General features: G+C 34.9%; 1 pseudogene; it reads left to right on the top strand.

Moving 5' to 3' along the window:
- The window catches only part of LOC100724440 (tRNA (cytosine(34)-C(5))-methyltransferase, mitochondrial-like), a 63,441-nt pseudogene extending 41,218 nt beyond the window's left edge, over window positions 1–22,223 (top strand).
- The last annotated feature ends 512 nt before the right edge of the window (window positions 22,224–22,735 follow it).

Below are 22,735 nucleotides of genomic sequence, written 5' to 3'. Positions count from 1 at the left end.
TTTTTAGTGTCCTCAAATTAGTGTCAACCCTAGGAAGCCCTAATGCCATTAAAGGATTTCATCTTTACAGTTCTATTTCTCTAGAGTCACTTGTGGTACCATAATCTGTATTAGTCAGTTATTACTTGGGGACATTTGGGAATATGACAGAGTGGTAAGTAACTGAGTGAGAGCCTCTCCAAGATTTGGTTTCCAGATACTGGAATATAGTAACATAAGGAAGTGAAAAAGGAGGGAGGTAGGTCCCCTGGACCCAGGAAGGATCTGAAGTGTAACTTGAAGTCCATAGAGGGAGAGAATCAAGGAATCTAGCAAAAATAAGAAAATCAGGCTCACTGCCAAGAGTCCAAGGAGAAACCACGCTCCCTGCTGAAGGAGGCACCAGACCTAGAGAAGAAGCCACACCTCCCAGTGAGGCAGCCACTGCAGACCCAAAGAGAAGAGCCACACCCTCAGTGAACTGCACCCAAAACACATCCAGGAGATGCAGACACAAAAGAAATTGAGAGTCACACCCCTGAGATTTCTGAAATGGTGGCAACTGAAAAGAAACAACTCAGTACTTAAATTGTTTGATTAATTTTACATGCCTATATCTCACCTAGAATAAGTTCAAGAAAAAACAGACATGGAATAAATTAGAGAACACATACTGAAGTTTCTGAACTGATACCCCCAGGAAGAAAAGAAATAACTGAGGGCTTATATTGTTTGATAAACTTAGCATGCCTGTATGTAGTAGTTGAGCAACTGTTTGGAGGTTAACAATGTGCAATGCAGTAACTATGTTTTTTTTTTTTTACTACTGTCTTGTTTTTGAAATGCAAGGTCTTTCCCATTGTATTGTGTTGTTTCATTTTATTCTCTTTAAAATAAAAATAAATCAGTGCTTACTAAAGAAATTGATTTAGTGCAAGATATACAAACAAATAAGAATGTATAAGATTGGCTTACAGTGGCCATCACACAGTCAAGTGTAGAAGGATACAAAGGAGCTGTCTGCATGCTACAGATCTGAAGGATCCAGTGAAAAACTTGAAGTCCACTTTAGTAACCTGTGCTGGTCTGTTTTAGGAGGCTAAGAGGTCTGTGATGAAGGCAGGAGGTTTGTGCTGGATGTCAAAATGTCTACCCTGGAAGCCAGAAAACAATGTCCACGGTAAAGGGGAAGACTGGAGGCCTGCCTCCAAAGCAGAAGTGACCTTTCTGATCCAATTTAGTTAGGCATTTCTTTTTTCATTGTTTTTTTACTCAGGATTTTGCTATGCAGTTATGAGTAACTTTGAACTCATTGTGTATTCCAGCTGGCCTTGAATTCATACCAATCTTCCTGCTTCAGCCTCTGAGTACTAAGGCTACAGATGTGCACCACCATGCCTGGTTTAGTTGTGTGTTTCTTATTCAGACTGATACAATCAGCTATCACAAAAACTAAATTTATGTCTGTATTTATTTGTTGACATATATACTCAAAGGTACTTTCTGTCCTTCATGGCTGTATATTTATTTACCTTAACCACAAATTATTTGTGTTTATATTAAATAAGTAGTGTTCACAGTGTTTAGAACTTGAGTTTTTGAAATGACAGTATTTTACAACTAAATGTTAATCTTACACATTTTCATAAATATGATGCATAAATGAAAACTGATATTTCACTTAAAGGAATGTTTGATGTTAAAAAATTTTAATAGGAGTATTCAGAGATATGTAATATTGTTTTAAAATTTCTTCAAAAATTAATGTATATGTATAATTATATGTACTCATGAAAATAATAACCTGCTTTTTTAAGCATATAAAGTTAAAAGCATAAAATGTACTATAATGATAGGAGAAAGGTCCTGAAAGCATGCAAGTTCATTTTACATTTACTAAACCATGGCAAAATTAGACTCTTTTTATTGAATTTATAAAACAGGAAAATATAAATTATAAAAAATTTTCTCAAATACCCCTAAAACTATATTCAAAGAACAAGAGGAAAGCATTAATTGAACAAAAGCCAGTTTTATTCACAGAATGCAGTTTAATGTCGGTTTGGTGGCTGATACCACCAATCCATGTCTTGAGGAAGCTAAGGCAGGAGGATTACTATGAGTTCAAGGACAGTCTGAAGTACACAGTGAGATCCTGTTTTAAAAAACAAAAAAGAAAAAAGTACACCTTTATTACCACTTTTCTAAAGAATTTCAAAGTCAGTAATTTCTGGTATTATACTATAATCATCAAAATTCTTTTCTTCTTATCTGTTTATATGTAAGAAAATATAGTGGGAAAGTATTGTGAAATGCTGTATGTTGTCTTTTTAGAAGGTGACTATGGTGTTTGTGCAAGAGAAGTTTATATGATTCATGTTTGGGAAAAGGCTAACTGAAGAGTATGATTTATAACAAAAATGTAGAGATCTTATTGCAGTAATGTATCATGCCATCCATTTCCTGGAAGAAAATCAATCACTATAAAATACTTTCTTGTATTCTTTTTTACTACTTTACAAGGAAAAGCCAGTATTTGAACTCAGTAAAAAAGGATGGTTAGATTATTGGGTAACATCTGAAAATTTATATAAATCATTCAGATAGCAATTCTTAAAAACTGGTACTGCTGGACAGCAAGAATTGTGTTTTGGTGAAGTACTCTATTGCTTACATTGTTCTGTTCTGATTTGCTTTGTTCTGTCCTCTTTTGTCTTAATCTCTTTAAAATAAAAAGAATTATGTTTTAAAAGAAATATTGGAAAGGATCTCTAACACCTATTCACTGATATTCTTGAGCTGAAATGAGGAATATCTAGTGATTGAGGAGTAAAGTCTTTATCATTTATCAATATAGTAACTAAAAAGTTGATGTGTTTGTATTGGAAAACTAATCTTTGGCTACATGGTTCTATCAGAATGGAAGACTTCAACCACTATTTCAGCTTCCTATATATACTCTTTATAAAGTTAAAATATTTAGCTAACTTTGCACATTATCATATGTGTAATGTATTAGAATACAGAAAACAGTTGTACTATAATTACTACAACTAATATTAATATTTTTCTTTCTCCTTTGGTTCTTCCTCTCTCTCCTTTCATTCTCTCTCTCTCTTCCTTCCAACTTTCCTTTCTCTTTTCTCTCATTAAGCTGGGTAGCAATAATCAGAGGTTCTGGGATATAAAATACATACATAAAATACATTTATTTGAGCCAAGAATTCTTTTGGTGAGGCATGGTGCTTTGGTTTGAACTAAGGGATTCTTGCATGCTAACACATGCTGTAACACTGAGCTACATCTCTGGCCCTACACATTTATTTTTAAAAGCATTCACTGATTATAAGTTATTCAAGAAATATCCAATGCTATAATTTGTAGTTATTGTATTTTCACTAGTAAAAGTGTCTGAAGAATGTAAATGGACAATGTGAAATATAATCTCAATCACAAGAATTTGTCAACATTTCTTAATTTATCCAACATTTGTTAAGATCCACCTTATATGCAAAGTTTGCTAAGAACTTCAGAGGCTAAAATATATAGGAGATGATCCTTGTTCTCAAGGCCTTTAGCTTATTAATTTTAAATGTAGAATCTATTACTGGAGGGAGTACTTAGGGCACAGAGGAGGTATAAAGAGGACCCTTGTCATAGATTAGGAACTGGTGGTCAACTTAACAGCAACTGGATTATATCAGCATGGCCTTGAGTGAAGATGCTCCACCTGAGGAAAGTTGCTAGGATAAATAGGTGGAGAAAAGGGGGAGTGTTGTGACATTGGGGTGTTAATGCGTTGTTGCATTGAGGAGTTGTGGGTTCTCCTATAAGTTGCTGTTTGAGTCATTAGATTTTCCTGGAGAAGCTTTGCTTCCCACATTGAGCATTGCTTCCTGGCTCTGGACGGAAAGACATGTGCTACTTGGTCTCCAGGATGAACTGGTCATGCTGGCTTCCTGGCATGTGCCCAAATGTGCTTGTCCTTGGAGGAGCTCAGGCCTCCATGTCACTGAGGATGGCTGTGGTGCCTTCAAGACAGCCCTGGTCTTTGTTGTGAGTGTGGCTTCTCAGCTCCAGCATAGAACCCTCATCCCACCAACACAGCTCCTTCACCCAGCTGGCATGGACTTTCTAGATTCCACCGCTGACCTTTGGGCTTTCCTGGCATGGATCCATAAAAGAGACTGATGTGAGTCCTTCTTGTGGGCTCTGGACCTCCAGTTGGACTCCTGGGAGGCACTGTCATGAGCTCTCAGTTTTTATCTAGACTCATGTGGGACATTGCTGTGGGATTTAGGCCCTTGACTAAATATTCTATGTCTTGGTGTTGTGGATAGATTTCCTGCATTTTCTTAACTCCCAGTGAACATTATAACTCCATGTCCTAATTCTAATTGTTCTCTTCACATCCCCTAACTACACCAACCCCTAAGGTTACACAGATTAAAAATGGGGTGCAAGGGTAAAAATTTGCATATATTTTCTTCTTCAGATTTTATCTGTAGGAATTACAGTGATGTCCTCTTTTTATTACATGTAATTCAAACTTTTTGTTATTAATAATTAGTCTTGACTGAGATTTGTCAAATTTTTATCTTTTCAAGATCCAGAATTTAGTTTTATTAATCCTTTTATTATGTGTTTATGTTCTATTTCCAAACATATGTGTGTTTTCTGGTTTTATTTATTTTTATTATTTTTATTTTGATCAAGGAGCATATGCTATGTTGTTAATCATCCCTCTGAAAATTTTACTTTCTTTAAACCCTCATGTTGACACTTGTAAAAAAATTTCACATATACTTCAGAAGAATGTGAATTTTACATTTATCATTTTAGTATTCTGTATATACTCATTAACTATCATTTGTTAATTTTAATGTTTGACTCTTCTGTTAATATTACTTTTTAAAATTTTATTAAATTATTACTTTTTAAAATGGTTCTCAGGTCAGTTATTGAAAAAAGTGTGTTAAAATTTTTAAAATATGATCTGAACTCTTCAGAGTAAGGAGTAACTGTAAATTTTGCCTTGCATATTTTAAGACCATGTTGTTTTAGAAGCATATAGATTTTTTCAGTGGCTTTCACAATCTCTCCAGGAACCTTGAAAAGAACCCTATTTTTTAATCTTAAAAAGTAAGGTGCTAGCATCTATATTTATGCTTGGGTTAGACAGTTGCTGCTGTTGGTGGTGGTGTGTTTTTTTGTTTGTGTGTTTGTTTCTTTTTTATTTATTTGTTTGTTTGTTTTTTAATCATTATGAGATGGAACATAGGACCTTGTGCTAGGAAAGTTCCCTACCCTTAAATTACATCCTAGCCATCTGTTTATTTTTATTGTGCTTTTGACTAATGTTTAACTTGAATACCTTATTCTATATCTTGAAATAATGCATGTATACAGTAAGGAACTACTGAGATACTTTTAATAATGCAGCAACATAATTACATTCATTTTAGAATGATTGCATTACTTGACAAAAAATGTTGATACATGAGAGTAAACATAGAAGAAAATTAATTAGGAAGTTATGAATTTTTCCCATGAGTGATGGCTTCCAATAGGTTAAAGTTAGAACACAGAGACCATCACATTAAGATGATACTTTAAGCACTCCATTATTTCACCTCAGTTTATCTTATACAGTTTGTAAGATACCTTTGATATTAGCCAGATTATAAATTATTTTTTCTTAATAACTTGTCAAGCCTTAAATGGATATCAAAATGAAGCTGAACAAATAAGCAAAGTATTTGCCACATAGAAACATATATAGTCTTCTATTTTAAAATTCTGGACAATTTTTCTAAGTGATAACCATTAAGTATGGTAGAGGATGACGTAGATTTTTTTCTTTTGAAAAAATTTTGGTCATTTGAGCATTGTTAATTGTTACTTTGTGCTTTGCATTTGTTTTCCTCCTCTGAATCTTCTTTCTACTGGTACCAATTATTTTTATGACCCAAACAATTTGAACTGAGGCTGAAAGAGCAAGATTGGTCTGGCTTATCCATCAGGAGTCTCTGTGACGCTTCCTCCATTAGAGGGTTTACCTGGTGCTTGACTTCATTCTGCTACTCACTGCAGGTATCTGAACTTACCAAGCTGTTAACCTGCAGTCACTAGCATGCCTTTCCAAACTTTACAAATTTTCTAACAATCTGGCCACTATAGAAGTCAAATGACTTCTTTCTTTAGGAAGAATTTTTTAGATTAGTGTTTTTCAAACTGTGCTGCACAAACTGTAGCAGTGTTTTAGGGACCATCTGGAGTGAACAGGTAAGGATGATCAGAAGAATTCCTTAGTATATCATACCAGCTACAGCTAGAGAAATGGTATAGTTGTCTGGTTAAATACAGAGGATTTCATCTGAAAAGTTTCTAGTTACTTTAAAAAAATTTGGAAAAACATTTTTAAATAATGTAAATCATAAGCAATTCTCTGTTCATAATGACATTTACCAGGGCAAAATCAGATCAGTTGTGGTAGTTTTCTTGCAGACTTTCTATTTTCTTTCTTTTCTTCTTCTTTTTTTTTAATAAGTGAAGAAACTATATTTCATGGTAAACCAAAGACCATATATTGAAGTTAAGTAGGCCTAATGTGGTCTCCTGACACTGTTTGCTAATTTAAACAACACAAAGCTATATTCTTCACGTTCAGTTTAGTAGAGATCTTTTAATTCTGACTCTCTCTCCATACCTATAATAATAAAGTAATTAACTGTTGAGGAGATATATTAAACAAGATATCTGAGTGTAAACTGATAATAAATATGTTAAAACTTGTCATTTATAATCTATTTCAGGAATAGCTAATGTCATTACTGTGTCTTCCAGTACTATATAAAAAAATCCCTTCTTCAAAGTAAAAACTTAACTTCCAGGAGAGAAAAGATAATTATCAGCATGGTTTTTGTTTCTTAGGCTGACAAAAGAATAGCTGCTGGATACAGTATCTTTAAAAATAGCTAGCTCGGTCAGGTTTATTTATCTTGAATTTAATGGAACTTTTTTGATAATAAACAGTTTGATATCTAGAAATTTGATTACTTACTGTGAGCACAGTGATGGGTACCCTCAAGGCTTGTAAAATAATACTTCTAAAACTGATGATAGCACTGGATAGCTATCAACCAAGAAGTGTCTGTGTTTTAGATGTTTATAGTACCTGAAATTTAATTTTAAATCTGCATTTATTTGATAGATTGTCAATGAGCTTCAACTTTTCACCTTAATGTTTCTATGGTCATAGTACACGGTAGCGGTGGGAATTTTTTATTGACTTTCTTGCCCAGCCTGCTGTTTGCCAGCAGAAATATAAACTGGTATGACCAGAGTGAAATGATGAGACACAGGCAATGGAAAATTGCACAAAATGGGAACTACTGAAAAGGAACAAAAATAGAAAAATTGTAGAGGAATATCAGAAGGTAGCAGAAACATGAACATGATATGGAATGGATAACAAAAATAAATGAAAGGTGTATCCTGAAATGCTGAGAAGAAGAAAAGGAATGAAATATAGGCGAATTGACATTGAGGGTTGAGGAAAAGCAAAAAACAAACAAACAAACAAATGAGAGACAAAGATTTATGGAACTCATTAAGACGTGCTTTTATAACTAGGTAAATTATAATTAAAATATGTTTTGGTTACAGTGGATTAAGCTGTTAGCTTTTTAATACTTTAGAATGTAAAACATTTTTAATGTTTTTTTTTTTTTTAAATCAAACTAACAACAGCCTTCTGTGTTCTCTGATCTTCCCCATTAACATCTTCTGTCATTTCCCTTTAAAAGGTAGTATCAGAAATAACTGGGATTTTAAAACATCTGAATGGCTTGCTTTGGAACTACATTTTAAAGTATGAACCAAGGTTTTCTATATAATTCTTTACTTATTAAAAGTTACCAACCACACTTCTTCATTAGAAATGAGACAGTTGCTTACATAATAATCATGATTAGCAGATTTTTTACTTTCTATACAGGCTTATTGTCTACAGTCTTTGTTTCATTGAAGAAAATCCTTTTTCATTTTTATAATTGATTTGCTAGCAAAAACTTGTATTCTTTTCTACCAAATAAAGTTTGTGGCCTATATCATTTTCATCTATTCTGTAACATAAGTATTCCAAGTTACTTGAGCTGTTCTTTACTCAGAAATTTGTTACATTAATTGCAGTTAAATATATTCCTTTATTTTATGATGAAAAGTTCTCTTCCTGAGCTGTCTAATAAGTAAGATAACATTCTTTAGTCATTTAATAAATGAAATTTAAGAACATACTTTACTTGTATGTTACTTATAAAACTACAGAATGAATATAACAGCCTTTATTGTGTAGGAGCTGAAAAGTTTTTGCTTGGAAAAACAATTGGGGAGAAATTTCACAGGAAGAAATGAGAGTTTCTGTTACCCTGTAAGCTTTGAAATGGGATTTAATGATTGAATAAAAGTTTACTTAGCCAGGAAAAAACATCGTTATTTTTGTGAAATATAAGTTATGCAAGCTTTAGAATTTGCATAGTTTTGAGAAAGAAAAGAGAAAGAATGAATTTTAACTCTTTAACTTGGTAGTTAATTATACCACACTCACAAGAGCAGAGGTAATACTGTACTACAATTTGGTCAGAGTAGAACTCCCTCAAATGATGTAGGGGACTTACTAGAAATTAGATCTTGTTCATTTATTAACGCTGGTTACATAATTTATAGAAGTCTGTGTGGTTGTGCTGTTGCTGAGCTTGACCTGAGCAAGGCCAGAAGTCAGCTTGTGAGGTCAGGAAGAACCCACAAAGACAGACTAGAAGCACATCAGTCACTAGAATTCTACTGGCATCTCTGCCCACCCTGAGCAGCTCTGCTGGTATGAGGGAATCTGCAAAATAGCTTTGGCTTGTGAGATGCACAGGAACATGGTTTAGAATTTGGAAAAGCTGAATGAAGATTGTGTGATTCCTAAAGGAAGTCTGGACACAGCTGCCCTCTACCTACCAGGTGAGCCAGGACCCTGTAGTGTGTGTGTGTGTGTGTGTGTGTGTGTGTGTGTGTGTGTGCACGCGTGTGTGTATTGAGCTTAGTGTGTACATTTCCAGGGCTCTGTCAATGCTATCAAAGACTTCTGATGCTCCCTCACAAATCCAGTCACACCTCTCTTTAAATGCATCCTTTCTTCTGGTTTGCTGTACTTTTATCTGCTCTTAAAATTTTTAAAGCTGTAATTAAACAAGTAAGATTTTATCTGGACTTTTTCTCTCAGCACAGTGTCTTTGGAATTGAGCTTTATTGCCATTATTAGAAATATAATGTTTTTTTAATGGATGAAGTATGAGAACAACATCTTTGCTTTTGGACTGACTTCCACTGTCTGAACAAGAGCATTCACTCCGTCTGCATTTGTAAGGCTCAAGACCATTGTATTATCCATTCTTAGGAACTGCCTCTTCTGAGATGCCATTATAACACTGCTTCATTTTGGAGCATGGGGTCTTCATTCTAACAAGACCCAAAGCCTAAATTCTCAGTTGGCTTAAGTTTTATGTAGTCCAGTGCTGGGGATGTAGCTCAGCAGCACAGTGCCTGCCTGGCAAGCGCAAGGCTCTGAGGTCCGTTCCCGGTACTGAAAAACAAAATAGTAAAAAAAAAAAAAAAAAAAAAAAAAGAGTTTTATGTAATCCACAAGCAGAGTCTTCTTAACAGAGCTGTTTTGCATCTCTGCTTCCAAATTCCCCAGATTTTTCTTAACCTTTCTTTCATTAACAAGTACTAATGTTTAAAAATCTTCCAGGTACTTTAGAGTTATATAAACATTGTTAGCATGAGGCTGTCCTCCAAGATACCATAGATAGTGATTTTAGTAAACATTTTGCTATAGAATAATAAAGGTCTTTGGATATATCAAGTTCACCAGAGAAACTATGTCTCAGTGTTGGGGAGGATGTATGAATTTTATGAATTGGCTTAGGCAGTTTTGGAGGCAAAATTTGTAGGGTGAGCCAGCAGTCTAGAGGTCTAGGGAAGAGCCTTTCAGATGGGAAGGCCATGTGCTGGAGAATTCTACTTCCAGTGGAATTTTGTTGCATTAAGTCTTATCTGATTGGAGGAGGCCTACCCATTGTGAAATACAATCTGTTTTATCTGGTCTGTTAATGCAAATGTTAATTTCATTCCAAAATATCCTCACAGACACACTCAGAATAATATGTGGCCACATATCTGGGCTTCATTGTTAAACTTAAAATTAAGCTATTACACTGGCTTTCTAACCTGTAGTGTTTGCCCCATATTACCTGCCACCTAAGCCAGTTCTACATTATAAATACCATTTAAACAACCCCACATGTGGTACTAAAGTCAGTATTAGTGATTTTACTTCTAATACAACAACAACTACAAAAAAGAAGGCTCAAAATAATAGTGGCTTGATAAAGTGTAACTCTGCTTCCCAGGGTTGTCCTGGCAGTCAGAAGATTGTGGAACTTTATAGTCATCAGAGTCACAGTCCACACAGGGTTTAATCCACATTGCAACTAGAAGGAAGGAATAAAAAAGTATGTCTTGTGAGACTTCCACTTATATCTCATGGGTCAGCTAAATCATATGCCTGTCTTCATTGTAAGGCACTTTAGGAAATTGGCCTTAACATGCCCAGGTAAAAATTCCATTACAAAAGAAAGAAAAATAGAAAGATCTTACCTAAATGAATAAGACAGAAATACAGATGTGGTTAGACTTAAAAGATAATGTCAATGGATAATTAATAGAATTTGCTGATTGGTTGGGCCTAGAGTTGGAAGGTGGTAAAGACCAGTTTGTTAAGAGCAGAAGTTGTCAAACCACATTGCTTAGCTTTGAATCCTGGTTTGGATAACTCCTCTGGGACCCTGTACTAGTTACTTTCTTTTCTTAGTTTTCTTTTCTGCACAGTAAGAATAATTACTTATGTCTGAAAACTAACTGAACAATGGAATGAAGTACATATGTAACATACCTGGCTTTGGACAAAAGGGTAAACAAATGATAAATTTGTAGTTAGAACTAATATGTAAAGAGAGAGGAAGAAAAAATATTTACATAAGAAGGCTAAACGTAGATGAAAAAGAAAGTATTTTCCAGAAGACAAAGTAGGATAACCATTCAAGAACTTTGTGAATGGCTGAATCGAGTAGTATGGTAAGATGAAGACCAGCAGTACGTGTACACTGGATTATAATGTACACTGGATGTGTACATGTTTCTCATAAGCTTCTGAGGAAAATGAATATTTTATCTACCTTTTATAATTAAAAATGGTTGAATTACCAGATTATTTGGACTAATGATATAGTTATTAAAAAGAGGTATCATTACTTCAGATTATTTGGAATTTTAGTGAAGGTCTACTTTTGAGTTTCTAACTGCTGGTTCTAATTTGTTAATATTCTTCAAAACTGCCATTTAAATGTCAGTAGAGGCACACATTTCTCAGCATAAGGCATTTGTTTTCATTCATTTTATTATCAAATGCTGTGTAGCAGCACTTTATAGGTGGGGGTTTCATACTGTATAAAAAAACGGGTAGCTAATATTCTCAGGTTGTTGCTTTAAACCTGTTAATTCTTAGGGGTTTTTTGTTAAGAATACTTAAAGGTATATAATTGTTCTTTACCTTTATTGACTATTTGGAGCAATTGGAGTGAGAAAAGGTGTACACTGGCATCCTAGGTCTTATTGCCCCAGATGCCATACTTATTTTAGCAGCTGTAGTGCTTGCTGCAGGGTAAATAGCAGTGTTCAGGTTGTACTCCTTATTCTGGCATGAGATTGAATGGTAGCCTTTGTGCTGCATTAATTAACCATGTAACTTCAGGTGAGTAGAGTTTGTGATCCTTGACTTGGTAAATCAGAGCAGGCTGTTTACCTTGTACACTCACCTCTTAAGGTTTTATTAAGACTGTATGTGGAGTTCTCGTTAAGCACCAAATAAAAACAAGGTGTCTATATTAATTAGGCTGATCACACGTCCTTTGCTAAGTTAACATAGGAATCAGCATTGTTTGATTCGTGAGCCAAATCTTCATTCCCACTTATTCAGCAACATTCTACTCTAAGCAGCAAGAATTTCCTTATGGAATAATATAGTGCCTGTCTGTTATATTCCCTTCCCCTGAAGTGGGGCTTTTCACCTTGTAAATTTAGTTTACTTGTTATTTGGGCAGTGAGTTAAGGCTGGCAATACCTATTATACATTTTTCACATTGTTAATTGTAACATTGTTTTGCCTTGTGAAGTAACATGCAGGTAGCCTTATAATGTAGTCTGATAGAGGGCCTCTAAAATAGTAATTGAATATTAAATGTTAAAATAAGCCAATTACAGCATTGAGCTCCTATTGTTCTTTCAAATATTTAACATTATTACACTTGGTTGGTTTTTAAAAATGTACATTGCCACAGTTTCTAAGATGAGGAGGGAATCTTACTTTTTGTCAATCAGCAAGTCAAGTCTGTTTCCACTTAATTGCTTCCTTCTGCCCATATTCAACTCCAGCTGTACCTTACTCTTGCCTTGATACAAGAACATGAATAAACATGAAGAAAAAGTTTATTAGTCATAATACTGTTTAGCTATAATTTTAATTTTTCAAGAGTATAGACATCTCTGATTTCTTTACTTTAGCACCAGAAATTATAGTTAAGACAAGGGCCATAACTTCAAACACTGTTACAAGGATGACATAAATGAAGTTGTTTATCTCCATAAGTATAAAAAGGATAAAAGTCATTTCCTGTGCTTTGGTCAAAAGAAGGCACTGTTGCTGCTTTTTCTTATATTTTGGGCTCAGTCCTTTTTGAATACAGAAAACAGTTAAATTTAGTAATCTAATTAACACTGACCCTCCTAACAGAATGCCAAATATTCTAATCAAGCACCAAAAGAATACAATGAAAATGGGGAATTTATATTTTTTAAAAATGTGTATGGGGACTTAATGGCTATTTATAAGAACAACATTCTCTGAGATTCAGAGATTTGCCATGAGAAAAATAGGGCATCTTATATCACATTTTAAGTTTTAGTTAAGTTCTGAGTTGCCTTCTCTATAAACTTTGTACTTATTCGAAGACATTTTTGTTTTTAAGTGTTATATTTTGTTTTAGATTGTAAAGATCACTGAATTTAAACTGTCATAAAAGCAATATTTTTTCCTTGGAAGTACTAAATTCAGAAGATTATTTTTATTTTTTTGTACACTGTAGTTCACTTCTTAATAGTTAAAAGCCTGTGTGGACTAGTGTGGAAGTGTCAAAGTGGCCTCTCTTTTGTGTGGAGAAAGCAACACATTCTCACCTTATTTCTGAGCTAGTATCTTAAATAGCTCTTGAAGGTTGGTTCTCTACTTTGCTTTAAGTAGATCTTTCAAGGACAGGAAACTACAGTGAAAAGAAGATCATTTAATTTGGAGAAAGATAAAATGAATGCCTTGAAAATAGACTTTATTATTGATGCATGAAGTATTTTTTTAAATGCAAACACAATTTAAAACACTATTTGAGATCAGGGGGAAGGAGCCCTTGGTGTACTGAGATAGGACAAAACCATCAGTTTTTCTTCTTTCCTTTTATCAGAATAAAGAAACACTATGGCATGCAGACTGCTGATTAGTGGATTTAACTGTGTGATGGTGTTGGTGGTGGTGTGTGGGTGTGTGTGTGTGGTAACTATCCAATGAAAAGTCTCATGCATAATAGGTAAGTACTCTACAGCCATATCCCTTCAGGTCCACTGGTGCTTCTTATAGTTGAGATATTCTGTAGAAATTTGCAATGAAATTAACTTGAATCTTAAAGCCCAGCATCTTATTCAAAGCCTTTGAGGCCAGATGTATTTTAGAATTCAGATTTTTTTTGGAAAAACATAAAAGTAGTACTGTGTATATCATATTCAGTGTATGAAATAACCCTTTTCCTCCAGTGGGGTCTAGAGCAAGACTGTAACCCAGTGTATCAACACTTTCTTAGCAAAACATGAGTAGCATATCATATAGAGTGTATTAGTGAGCAGTTTGTTGGTAGGACCAAATACTTGATACTCCCTGCTTAAAGAAGGAAGTGGTATATTTGGCTCACAGTTTCAGAGCTTAAGATTCATGATAGGCAGGCTCTAGCTCAGAAACATTATGGTGGAATGATCTGATGAAGGAAAGCTACTTAGTTAATTGTGGACTGGAGGTAGAGCAAGAGAACAGTACCAGAGAGGAAGAGGCCAGAGATATATACAGGACCCAGGGTCACACCTCTGTAACCCACCAAGAAATGTGCTTTACTTATCTCCCAAGCCAACTGAGTTGCAATCCAGTTTAATGGTTACATGTGGTAGGTCGACCATAAATAACCTGTGTCAGTTTAGGTTAGATTTTGAGCCCATATGAACCTGCAGAAATTGCAAACAAAAACTGTAGATATCAGTGTTTTTTGGATATCACAATGAAGATAAGAAATAGAATATCTGAAGTACTTTTCAAGTATACACTGAATGGCTAAAAAGCTACTGAGCATTTTTGTGTCTCTAAATTTGGAAAAATTTAGAAACAGATTATTTTATGTTTTTCTTGTAAGAATGTGTTTTGTTTCATTTTGTTTTTAACAACTTTATCAGTTAGATGATTCAAGTACAAAATTCATCATAGTCTATTCCATAATTCTGGAAATCAGCCAAAGATTTGGGAAATGTTTTAATTGCTCATATCTGCAACAGGGTACCTAGGTGTAGCTAAAATAGTTGGTAGTACTTAGGATAAAAGCATTTCCCACTATATTTTAATCAAGATCAGTTTTGCTTACCACATCAGTGTTATAAGCTACACATTTCAACACTTGTGTGGGAGGCTTCTGAGGAGAATATGTGTTTCAGGGAAATGGTGGAGGGTTTATGTGACATAGCAGTCCTGCTTCCTTTCGAAGTACTTCTCCAAGGTTTGTATGATAGTTGGAAATTGTGTATGAAATAAAATATACAACCCAAATTATTTTCATTAGTTCTCATTTGGATTTTAGAAATGTACACAGATGATAAAGGTTTCAGGAATTAGACTAGAAGTCTACCTAATCTGATCATGAACTGTTATATCTTAGTCCTAGGCTGCTTTGAAAATCGTCAAATTTCCTGCTCCATACATTTTTGTTACAACAGTACTGGTTGCTTGTTTGTTACTTTTATGTGGAAGCCATAACTTACTGATGTCAGTTGTCTCCAGCCACAACAATTTGTTTGATACTCATAGTTGTTGGTACTCATTATGTCTTTCAGAACTGAATACTGAGGTACCACTGTAGTACTTTTGCCTCTGCTACAGTTAGTCATAATGTTTTTAAATGTCTGCTTAGAAGCTTACATTGCTACCATTCAAAATGAATATCACCAGTCTTAATGCAACTTGGTTTGTAGTAATTCATACAGTGTGATTATAGTACCAAGGACTAATACCAGATTTCTCAGGATTTTGTTTGACCATGAAACTTAAGAGACATTAAGAAGACAAGGGGGGAAAACCCACTCAAGGACCCCTTCTGTCCTGCAGAAGCTTTCTTTCTTTCAGTAAATATATTTTTCTCTTAAACTCCTTTTTTCCTAAAATTCATTGTTCAGTTTTAGAGAACACAAACTTGTACTGGATATGTAGTAAATTGGGAGTTTTGTTCTCCTTTGCAGTTCAAAATCATTGGATAGAGTTAAGAGTTTGCTTTTTGTTTCATAGACTCTGGTCTGAGACTTGTTTAGGTAAATTTTTTTAAATTTTTTTTTATTTAAAGAGAAAGAAAAAAAGGTAGAAACAATACAGAATTTGAGAAAATTAAACATTAAGAAATCATCAGTTGATAAGTTTCATACCATCATCGTAGAAATAGTTGCTTGAGTTACAAAATTAAAGCATACAAAGTAATATTCAAATAATGACACTACAAACAGTTCTGCTCAACAATCCAACAAGAACTTAGTAATATGGTTATCGGTCCTACACACTTTTTATGTTAAAAAGGGTAAGATTAAACATAACAAAACAGAACAAATCAGTTTATAAGGAAACAATTTAAAGAAACACAGATTTCAAAGCAAGTCCCCTGGAGATCTTCACTGTCTACCTTGTTTTCTCTAGTTTTCTTCCAAATAGTTGTCCCCATCTTTACACACATTGAATATATACTGAACATCATACAACTAATCAAATCATTACAGGATGATGAAGGCCTTTTAGGTCTTCAAGACTGGATTTTGGGGAAGTCAATAATGACTACCATAATGTTTCTCAGTCTCTTCATGGTAGATATATTTATCTTTGCATATGCTGAAATTGAACATAAGAGACTAGACTAATATCACTTTGAACAGTGAGTGATAGTACTCCTAGATTTTATATCATAATGCTACAGAATTTGCATTAGGTTTCTTAGTGTCTCTTCTTCTTCAGAGTATCTGTTCATTACATCATGTATTATATAATCTGTTCCTGTAAATAGTTTAGAAATTCTTTCCATGTGTGAATTTCTATATGTATATCTATCCTTTCTGTATTATAGGGAAAAACAGATCAAAACTAGACAAAAAAATTCCTAGAAAAACGTGAAATGAAAAAGACATATAGGACCACAATAGGTGATCTCCAGTAGTTACTATGCTTTCTCTTGTTATTTTCAATAGAATTGTCCACATCATCAGGCATAATATAATTGAACATAACATTACAAATCTATTTTAGTAAAAACACAACTTTGAAGATATTGTAGGACTTGAAAGCAGTTAATAATCAAAACCAGAATGGATATCTTTTACATCTTGTCATCTTCAGAGTAGCTGCCTCTACTCTTAGACTTGATACTAACAAGCATACCAAATTTTAATAAAATCAGTTGAGGCTAAACAGTGGCCTAACAAACTTGCTTCAAATAAGATAGTAAGACAATGTAAGTAATACAGGATTTCAGTGTAAGTAAATAGGATATTAAGGATAGTTACTATGGTATATCCTGCTATTTTTAGGTTAGCTGTCTGTGCCCTCAAATCTAATACGAGTAGACAGACTGGAACAAAATATAATCAAACTAAACAGCGATAAGACTACTGTGACTTTTAAGTCTCGGTACACTATTAACAATGTCCTATGCCTCCTTTTTTAGACAATTCCTCCCTTTTCCCTTTCTGGGAAAAGGGTGCTTTGTATATTTTAGGTCCCACTAGCTCTTTTAGTTTTTAGATTAGAGGGCCAACTTGTTATCTATCTGAGTGTTGCTAAACGGTTTTACCCCTGAGCTTGATCTTGAGCTGTACTCCTTTACTTACTAAAGTCACAAGGTTTTTCTTCCCTCCAGCTGTGTAGTTCTACATTGCCCCAAAGTGTCATAGCTTTCCAATCTATCTGCAGTGCTGGACGAGTTGTCCATATTTCTTTTTGGTTTCCTGTCACATGTAGCATTGTTTTCTCATCTTTGACTCTCAGTTTATTAACCCTCTTTCAGGTTGATTTTATTTCCTATTCAGAGCATCTTGATAGATCTTGACTCCTAATCTAATCTGCCTGTGTTTCTTTTTTTGTTAGTGTATCTGGGTTATCTATATTAAAGATTATAGCTTACCGTCTCTGCCTCATCTCTTCTATTCTATTCTTCTGCTATTATTTGTGCACTTTACTCCTTCACTCCACTGTCTGCCCTGTTCATTGAGGCTTCTCTGTCACTGTTGCTGGAATCTTGGTATTTTCTTCTCTCTCTCTCTCTCTCTCTCTCTCTCTCTCTCTCTCTCTCTCTCGCTGGAATGTCCTTCAGTATTTTTTGTAGGATTGGATTGGTGGCTATGAACTCCCACAGTTCCTCCTTGTCTTGGAAATATCTTATTTCTCCATTAATTTTGAGAGCGCTTTTCTGGGTCCATCAATCTGGGTTGCAGGTTATTTTCTTTCAGGACTTGGACTATTTTCCCCCCAGGCTCTTCTCAATTAGAGCATTTGTGTTGATAAGTCTGTCATTATTTTGATAATTTTTCCATTGTAGGTAATCTGCTTCTTTTCTCTGGCTGCTTTTAATATTCTGTTCTTGTGGTGGATTTCTGGAATCTTGATTATTACATGTCTGGGTGTAGATCTGTTTTGGTTGTAGGTGGCTGGAGTTCTGTATGCCTCATTTATCTGGATATCATTTCTTTTTTCCATGCTTGGGAAGTTTTCCTTAATTACTTCTGTGAATAGTCTTTGTAGTTCATTTGTAGTTACTCCTGCTTCTTTGCTCATGTTTTTTTTTATTCTTAAGTTATAATTCCTCTTGTTGTTTTTAAATTGTTTCTTCCTGATTCCTTGTTATTTTTAAGAGATCTTTTCTTTCATGATCACACACCATAAATCTCTCTTCAAGTTTCAAAAGGCTAACTTTAGTTTCTGTCAAGGCATTTTGCCAGCTTTCAATGGAGTTTTTAGTTTCCTAATAATCTCTTTGGATCTGTTTCATGTATTCTAGATTTTGTTTATGTTTTTAATGAAAGGTTTCCTTTTCTGATTTCCTCTGTTCTTCCATCTGTGTACTCTTGGAAGGGGCTTATCATTTCTTTAATTTTTTTATATCTTGCCTCACTTGGGTTAGAATTTCAGTTTTAAGTTCATCTATGAGGTCACAAATGTATTTCTTTATCTGCTGATGTTGTGGCTAATATTGCACGATTACTGCACTGGTTCCCTTCTGTATTTACCTCTCCTGGGCTTATTTTCCCAGGATCAGCAGCTGGAGGGGTTTTGTTGTTGGTGGTAGTGGTGGTTTTTTTTTTTTTTTTTTTTTTTTCTGTCTCTTATCATGTTTCTGGTTTCTTTCAGACAGGTGTGTTGTGGAGGTCCCTGCCCCCTCCATATTGCTTATGGTTTTTCTGAAGCATGCTGACTGGGGTTTTGCTGCCTTCTCCACTTTGCTGTTATCTGAGGAGCATGCGGGGACAATGCAGGCTAGCGTCCAGCCTCTGAGCCAGTCAACCTGCAAGTGCCTTGTGCAACTTAGCCTGTTTTTGTGAATGTCATAGGGTCAGGACATTTTCATCCCTGGTTATTGGGTCCCAACCAGGGGCATGGCTCAGCCCAAGCAGATCTCACTAATCCTCTCTGGGCCAAGGGCGGCTGACTGACACCACCACAGCACCAGGCTCTGCCCCACTCCAACATGTCCTCCAGCCAGCGACAACCATGATGGGGCCCAATCTCCAGCATTCACCAGGAATCAATGTAGTTCTCCACGTTGGCTCCACTCCACCTGCCCTCCCGCCAAGGGCCCAGGACTCAGCACTTCCCGTGGCTTCAGTGTAGCCTTGAATCACCTGACTCCATGGCACTCCCAGCACAGCGTGGACTGGTCTCAGTGAGTGCATCAGTCTTCAGCCCTCCACTTGCATTTTCCCTCCCTCTTCCTATTTTTCTTTTCACTTCAGTTTCCTCCTTCGTGAGAGTCCCTCCCCACTCATCCGCCCTCTCCATGTTGTCAAATTCCAGCATCTGAGCTGTTTTTCCAGAGAGGCTCTCCACCTAGCAACCTAGCAAGCCACTATCTTCTTTAATATATTTTCTGACAGTTCTGTGGGCTAGAAATTTATAATAAAGATGGCAAGAATAATTTCTTCCAGAGGCTCTCTTCATGGCTTATAAGTTGCTTCTTTTTCTGGAGTCTTTACATAGTGCTTCCTCTGAAACTCTTGTGTCCAAATTTCTTCTTATAAGAATACTCCCATATTTGATTAACATCCCATTCTAAGCACTTAATCTTAGCTTAATTACCTTTCCTCAGAACCTATCTTCAAATACATTCACATTCTGAAGTAGTGGGTATTTGAACTTCAAAATATGAATTTGGGGATAGGGCATCCCTTGACATTCTTACTTTTGTAGTCTGTCTTCCTATTAAAATGTAATCTTCATAATATGAGGAAGTTTTTTTGTTGGTCATGGTTTATCCATTTATATATATCCAATACCTAGAACAGTACCTAGCATATAATGGATGCTCAGCAGATAAATAATGGATGCTAGCCCTTTATTTTAAACTGAAGAGTCATATTTTCTCATTATTCTTTTATTATTTAAGGCCTTGTTCAAATTCTCTGAGTTATCTTTTTACTTCTTTTAATTGAATTTTGGACTTATTGATAGATTCTGTGTATCTTATTTTCAATCAGTCTCTTATTGTTCTGCTTTGAGGGTTGGGTTCTGTGTTATCTTTCAAACAGTTCTGTAGAGTTTTATTAATTTAGCAAACATATGTGAAACTTCAAGAGCTTTTAGTCTTTTCTCATGGCATTCTGTTATTTTTTCATAGTTGTGTATTTGAAGATCTTTCTGTAATTATTGGATCTGATTTCTCTTATGTTCCCTAACATTTTTAATTTAGGATTTTTTATTGTTGTCTGTTACTTTGTTTGTGTTATTTCTTTTACACATTTATTAAGCATATCTTATCCTTAACTATCTGGTAATCCTTGAATATAGATTTTTATTTTATAATGAGACAATAAAGTACTAGAGGTTTATTTTAAAGGTGGTGTCTTTTTCCTGATGATTTTATTCAATGAATAGGATGTAACTCTAGAGGCCCCTTCAATGTACAATTCAGAGGTTGTTTTTTTTTTTAAGGACCAACATGTACAGTGGCTGTCTTAGGTCATCCCAAATAATTTATTCTATTTTTTAGTTAAAGATTGTTATGATTTGGATCTAAAATGTACCACACATAGACCAGCTGATGGGCTTGTGGGAAGTGACTGGACCATTAGGGTGCTAACTTCATTAAAAGATCAATGTACTGTTGAGTTCATAGCTAACTGGCTATTAGGAGTGAGACCTAGTTAAAAGGAGTGGGTAGTCATGGGAACCTGACCACAGGGCCTATCCAATCCTAGACCATCTCTTTGGTTCTTTCATACTTTCTCTTTGCTTTCTACCAGCCATGAGGTGAGCAGCTTGCCTCTGCCACAGCTTTGCACCATGATGTGGGCCTCACTAAGGTCCTATAGGGAACAGAACCAGCTGACTGAAAGCTCTATAACCTTGAGCAGAAATAATTTTTTTCTTCCTTTAAATTGCTTTATGGGGGATTTTGTCATAGCAGAGGAAAACTAATACATTCCCCTTCTGTGTATCTTACCAGAAAGATTGAAAAACATCACACCACAGTGACATATGTGCAACCATAAGGTTCAAAATATACAATAGTCACTGTAAAATGGGAGGAAACTGTTCAATAAAAAGAAGAAACTAAGATAGGGGAAAAGAGAAAGGATAGAAGGGAAAAGAAAAAATGCAAGTTAGTTATATCAATAGTGTCACTTAGTTCACTGAATAGGAAAGGTTGTGCTAATATTGATTGAAGAAATTTTTATGCCCATATTTTGTACTTGAATGACTAAAGATAATGATGTGTAATTTATCAACAATTGTTACTTTTTCATTATTTTGTTGTGAAAATTTGTTTTACCTTTTCTTCTTAATATTAACAAATAAAGTAAAAAAAAAACTAATACAAAATCTTTCCAGCTTTTTACCTATTTATCCAACTTGGAATATATGGAGTATGAAATCAGTCAATTCTTCTGAATGCTTTCAATTAATATCTTCATTTTCACTTTTATTTTCATCAACTCAAACACAAACGTACTCTGCCATGTTCTAACTTTTTTCCCTGTCCTTTAGATAATAAAACAACTAACCATCACACATACTCTGTCCTTTCTATCTTGATTGATCTGATTACCATTTCCCTAGTCATCAGAAATAAGTCAAGGAAGAATGAGGTATAAGGATGGTCATTTTTGTCTGAGTCAGAGTAAGGTTAGTTTCAAGTATCTTATCTTTATTACTCTAAGACCCCCTGATTTCCTCTTAAAGTACCTAATGAATCTCATTTTTCTGTTTACATTTAGGTCTGCAATCAAAGTCCTATGTCCTGGAGGGTTACTTGTGTACTATACATGTACACTTTCCAAGGCAGAAAATCAAGATGTGATCACTGAAGTTTTAAACTCCTACAGTAATATCGTGCCTATGACCTTAGGGGATTCACAAAACATTTCTCCCAAGACTTCGCATTTGCTCCCACTGGGTAATAATGTAGCTCCTTGTGATTCCAGATAAGGGCAAAGCTTGGGGCCCAATATATGTGGCTAAACTGAAAAACTACAGAGCATGGAAAAATGATGACATGATTTTTTTCAAATGGCTGCCGAAGTCCAGCCATTGAATAACAAAAACTTCTCCACTCTCACACTGTCACATAACCCTGACAATCATAGGTCTTGTTGTGGGCATGGAGGCTATGGAAAGCCAGGGACATGAAACTTTTAAACCATGTTGATACATTACTGTAATTATTATTTTGTGTATTGTCTTCCAATTAATGTTTAAGTAATTAATTATGCAATCACTTTCCCTGGATCTGTTTGCAAGTCTATTAAGTTAATACTTTAGCATCTCAGAACTTTTGCTTAAGAGTTTTTCAGTTGTATATTTTCCTAGAAATATATCTGTAGCAACAATTTAAGGTGGCACAGATGGTATTTGTTCTATGTAATAAATCTGGTGTCTCTTACTTGGTATTTTATGGTTAAAGTAATCAGAATACATGGTTTAGTGCATAAAATGTTTAGAACTATATTTTGTTCATGGTGCTATTAAGCCTTGAAAGATGCTCCTTGCCAACACACTTACTGTTTCCTTCCTAATCAGATGTACAGATTTTTTGGTAAGAACTGA

Source organism: Cavia porcellus, unplaced genomic scaffold, assembly GCF_034190915.1.
Source record: "Cavia porcellus strain 051 isolate PalLab524CR breed Dunkin Hartley unplaced genomic scaffold, mCavPor4.1 scaffold_15, whole genome shotgun sequence".
Lineage (NCBI taxonomy): Eukaryota > Metazoa > Chordata > Mammalia > Rodentia > Caviidae > Cavia > Cavia porcellus.
The sequence above is the reverse complement of the archived record's forward strand: the minus strand, read 5'-3'. Positions and strand labels throughout refer to the sequence as shown.